Genomic DNA, 6,000 nt, shown 5'->3' with positions numbered 1-6,000 from the left:
TTTAGCGGTATTGCTTCTGCTGCTGAAGCTTTTGGTCCTTTATATGATGGTGAGAACTTACTTCCACTCTCATAAATATCATCTACCTTCTTTGCAGGATGGGAACGAGTAACAGGTCTGGTGGGTGTTGTTACCTGCTGCTTTTCGGGCTTTGAAGCGCGCTTTTTGTTCACTTTTACCATTTTTTATTTCTGGCTTGGGCTAAACTGTTCCTGCATTTTTAATCAACATAAAAAAATATGTAAATATCTATATTGCATAAAACATAGTTACATCACCTAATCATTTTTGAAAGCATGTGGTGGTATATGATTGTTTGGTATAGTGATTTCTAGTGCTACCATACTGATATACATATCAGTATGTAGTGATTTGTAGTGTAATATTAACTACACAAAATGAGATTTTTAGTACACATCATTCACCTGTGATGGAACCTCCAAAAAATCTTGCGAGGGGACATCCAAAACATCTTGTGATGAAACATCCAAAGGATCTTGTGATGCAACCTCCAAATGACTTTTTGAACTGGTTGTAGGTATGTATTCTTGTTGCTTACCTGTAACTTCACCTGCATCTTCCGGTTCAATGGGTTCTTGTTTCTCAGTTGTTTCTTGTGGAATTTGTAAAGGCCGCAAATCTCTTCCAAACAGATTATCAAATTGTTCCCGTAAGTTAATACCAAAAAGACCATCGTTGTTATCTGGAAGGAGGTCTGCAAACTCTTCGAGTTAAACACGAATGTCAGAGTTTGCCATTTCTATAACATCTGGCATAGACAGCTGATAGACGCATTTATGTGTCTAATATGTCTCTATTGTATGTATTGTTAGTGCTCAATTTTGTATTTATTGTGTTCTTTTATGTCTTTGTAGGAATTTTTAGAGAAATAAGCCCTTGCGGCGAAATGGGCTCAAAAAGCAGTGTTTTACACCCCGGAGAAATGTATCGTAGGCACCCCAGAAATGCACCGGAAGCATCCCATAAATGTCCCGGAGGAACCCATAAAATTTACTATTTACACCCAAAAATTACTATTTCCACCCAATTGCTATTCGCGCCCAAGCTCTGGTTAAGGGGCATCCATCTTCTCTTTAAATTCAAAAACAGCTTTTTGGCGGGAAAAATATATTCAAACCTGGCAGATTTGTGATCGAGAAAATGAAGGTGTTTTAGTGCGATTCAATCGCTGAAATTTGGTGGGAAGTTGTGATATGGGATAGGGAACACATTGTGGGCATCGGATTCGATCGGAATTGGCTGGAAATCCTGCTTTGAGTCACGAGATCAAAACAGAGCAACGTGTCCTGTAACACGAGTTTGATTGTGTGTTTGCCATGCATGGAGTGTTTTGGAGGAGTTCGATGACTTCGGAGGCGTGGGGAAGGTTAACTAGAGCATGCAGGATCAAAGTTTACGTGTGTAGAAGCCAAAAATGGAAATTATTGTTAAATATGGGCAGCGAGCAATGACGGGATTAATGGGAGATTATACGGTGTTATGGTCGGATATTTTTGTTCTAAAACACTATAAATACAAGGTTAAAGAGTTTAGAAGAGTTGGAGAGTCTTTGGGAGAGTTTAGGAGCCGAGAAGAATCGAAAGAAAGTCACGCAGGAGAAAAGCTTGCTGCTGGTGCAAGGAAGAACACGAAGAACATAATACCCTCAGGGACAGTCGTTGATTAGTGTCGCTTAATTGCGACAATCGGAAGGGTTATAAATTAAAAAAATTAATACAACTGTTTGCAGGGAAGGACGACGATTACTATATCGTCTCGGCCCCTCGGGTTCGCACACTGACACAGGAGTCAGTGGCCCGAGTCGACTACAGCGGTTCTCTTCGCCCGTCTGGTACGGGAGGTAAACTTCTAAACACCCGCGAATCTCCTGCAAGCGGGTTTACTGTTTGCCTTAGGTGAATATATGCTGAAACTTGAATACGCTGTTTTAAATTCCTAGTAAAGGGCAAGGCCTGGCCAATACAAGATAAGGTTCGGATTTCCATCACCGTCTCTTCTTTCCCCTTAGGAAACGAAACCAAACGCGATCCTAAGCCTAAAATTTGACTAGACGAGACCTATAGGGTAACGATCTTAATAAACTCGTTCGAAAAATATTGGTTGCTCTTTAAGCACACCAAAGTTCATGATGGTTTCTGTGAGTTGAATGCGTGACTGCGCCGCCTTCTGAATTGTGGTGCGGCCGCCTTCTAGCGGTACCTTGGGTATCAAACTCTACTACTTCCCTCGTCTCTATTCAACTTACTTTGACTCGGATTGATTCCAGAGGGGTTTGCTCAAATTGCAACGAATTCCCTTTCGAAAGATAGAAGCTGGTCTAGAAACAATCTAAGTGGAGCCATCATGCTTTTTGTTTGCTAGAATTTATAGGTTTGATTTGGTCGAGTCAGCCTTGTTTGTGATTGTGTAGAATTCCTCTGTAGTTTGTGTTTCCTCGGTGATGAATCCTTTTCAGGAGACGCCACCTGAGATGACGTTACGAGAATATATGTCTAGAAATTCTCGTTATCAAGAGACGTCTTCGGAAATGACTCTTGGTGAATATATGCGTGGGCAGCGATATATGGATACTCCAACTTTTATTGAGGAATCACCTCTAACGATCTATGAGAAATATTATAAACATAGACCATGTAGTTGGGAACAAAGCTTGAGAATTCGTGAATATCAAAAATTATATTGTGATGATGATGAGGAGGAGGATGGTGATGATGATTATAATGATATTTCTAGTTCAAATCCAAATAATTTTAATAATTATTTACCTATTCAAAAGGACGAGGATTTGACTAGAAATACCCCCGTTTTAGACGATGATTACGAAACCGATGATGGTTTAGAGGAACCAGTTTATCTTGAGAGTACTGTTTTCGAGTCAAACGATTTAGAAACAATAGTCTTAGATGAACTCGTAGAGATTAGCGGGGATGAACCTGACTTAGAAAAATCAATCGCCCACTTTCAGGAATCTGATGACCTAGAAATTAGGGAGATTATGACCAGTCTACCTAGAGACGCCGAAAACTCTAAGTTTGGGGGTGATTATCATTCTCCATGTTCTTTAACTCTTACAAAAATCCCTCACGTGGGACTTGACATCAATGCCTCAACCATCTTACAAGACTATCTTCGTACTCGTTTTCCCGAACTTAATAATATTCAACACGAGTCTCAACTGTTAGAAACCCATCCTCTGGTTGATGAGGTTAGCCCAGGCAATAATACCAAGATTGACTTTGTTTTCCCACCAAAAACTTTTCTACCAATTGTGGGAACATATAAATTTCAGATGTGTCAATTATTAAGTTTTGAGACTAAACCTAATTACTTTAGGAGATTAGGGTCGACACATCTGTTTAAGGAAGACCACCACTCTCTTTGTGGTCTGTGTAAGTCAAATCTGATTGACTTTAAGGATCCCCAGTTATTCAGGTTGTTATTATTTTTAATTGAGTTTTTCCAGACTTTTAAACCTGAACTGTTGGATCTTAGCTATGAGGAAGTGCATCCAATGAAAATATTCTATCAAGATCCTTTCATAGAACCTGAACCTGAACCACAATGGGACATAGGTATCTTAATCAGGAAACTAGATAAGGGTATGCAGTACATGTTCATTTTCTTGGCTTGTTGCAGATTCCTTTTACTTGTGATAGCTCTATTTGGTTTCGATAACCCACAATTATTTCGGCTATTGCTATATGATTCGAGGTGATTAAACCTTTCTTAGTCTGGCTGAAGACTATAAACTTAGCACTTCTTGGGAGGTAACCCAATCTCATGCAACCCGGTAATATCCTTCCTTCACTCTTTTGCTTCAAATAGTAACTGTCTCTCCTTGTTCATGCTTTTAATTTCATCTTTAGAACATTGAGGACAATGTTAATTTTAAGTTTGGGGGTATGGGAGAAACTTTTTAGTTGCAATAAATAAACTCCAGAGCCTAGAAATTTACGCCTATTAAGGATAACACTAACCAATCTAAGTGGATGGAAACATTTTTGTTTTAGGAGTTGAGGAACCAATCTGACTAGATGGAAACATCTATAGAGTCTATTCATAAAAGCACAGAGCTCAGGTGTTAGAATTAACATGATAGTTTTGCCATATCTCGTCGAGTCCTTTTCACTTTCTATTTTTAGTTTTCTTTTATTTCAAGTGATTTGGTGGGGCACACGATTCAAGTTGTTACCTTTGCTAGGGTGAAATAGAGTGACTGAGTTACCTTTTCAAAAAAAAGTTAAAAAAAATAATAAAAAAATTAGACCAGACCAGTAGACCAATCGGAATAAATACTAACACTTGGATAGCAATATGTGTGTGTTCTCCCTGTCTCCGTCGCCTAAACAAGCGTGGAATGCAGGATCCACGGGAATCACCATGTAATCTGCTGACAAGAAACATGCGCTTCGGTCCACAAGGTCCAATCATGTTGTTAGTTCTTAAATAAATGTGTGTTTAATAAAATCGACCACTGGTACCCTTGTATATGCCAGTTGTGTTGACCTAGAGTTAGGATTATTAACCACTGGTTCCCTTGTATATGCCAGTGTGTTTATATTAGTCAGACCGGTATCTCAATCATTTAGGTTAGGTTCATCTTGGCAGAGGCCTTCAGACAGATATGGGAAACACCGTTCGCTTTTCAACCATCTACATTTTTCTTTTTCCATCTTCTTAATCTTTTCATGTGATTAGTCTGACTCCGAGTATGATGTCCATCGTGAAACTATCTTAGTAGAGCTCTGTCACTTATATGAATTTTAGTATGCTTGAGTGCAAACTCGTGTACAACAATTGGAATTTCGCATCAGGGTTCTTCTTCTTAGAGTCAATAATTGTATGCCAACCAAGGAGGTTCTTTAGTGCTTTCCAAGGTTTTGCGTAGATAGCTAGGGTATGGAGTAAAGGTTTTGTGGATACACCTATGGTAAACCCTCCGGAGACAACACTCCGCCACTAGGGCCACCTAGGGGTTCAAATGATTTTCCTTTCTAGAATAAATTTGCTCGAGGACTAGCAAATAATAAGTTTGGGGGTGTTGATAGACGCATTTATGTGTCTAATATGTCTCTATTGTATGTATTGTTAGTGCTCAATTTTGTATTTATTGTGTTCTTTTATGTCTTTGTAGGAATTTTTAGAGAAATAAGCCCTTGCGGCGAAATGGTCTCAAAAAGCAGTGTTTTACACCCCGGAGAAATGTATCGTAGGCACCCCAGAAATGCACCGGAAGCATCCCAGAAATGTCCCGGAGGAACCCATAAAAATTACTATTTCCACCCAATTGCTATTCGCACCCAAGCTCTGGTTAAGGGGCATCCATCTTCTCTTTAAATTCAAAAACAACTTTTTGGCGGGAAAAATATATTCAAAACTGGCAGATTTGTGATCAAGAAAATGAAGGTGTTTTAGTGCGATTCAATCGCTGAAATTTGGTGGGAAGTTGTGATATGGGATAGGGAACACATTGTGGGCATCGTATTCGATCGGAATTGGCTGGAAATCCTGGGTTGAGTCACGAGCTCAAAACAGAGCAACGTGTCCTGTAACATGAGTTTGATTGTGTGTTTGCCATGCATGGAGTGTTTTGGAGGAGTTTGATGACTTCGGAGGCGTGGGGAAGGTTAACTAGAGCGTGCAGGATCAAAGTTTACGTGTGTAGAAGCCAAAAATGGAAATTATTGTTAAATATGGGAAGCGAGCAATGACGGGATTAATGGGAGATTATACGGTGTTATGGTCGGATATTTTTGTTTTAAAACACTATAAATACAAGGCTAAAGAGTTTAGAAGAGTTGGAGAGTCTTTGGGAGAGTTTAGGAGCCGAGAAGAATCGAAAGAAAGTCACGCAGGAGAAAAGCTTGCTGCTGGTGCAAGGAAGAACACGAAGAACATAATACCCTCAGGGACAGTCGTTGATTAGTGTCGCTTAATTGCGACAATACTCAATTCCTTTCCCCGACTTCGGAACAACAA

The sequence above is a fragment of the Papaver somniferum genome, unplaced genomic scaffold (genome assembly GCF_003573695.1).
Source record: "Papaver somniferum cultivar HN1 unplaced genomic scaffold, ASM357369v1 unplaced-scaffold_132, whole genome shotgun sequence".
NCBI classification, from domain to species: Eukaryota; Viridiplantae; Streptophyta; class Magnoliopsida; order Ranunculales; family Papaveraceae; genus Papaver; species Papaver somniferum.
Note: the sequence above shows the minus strand (reverse complement) of the source record.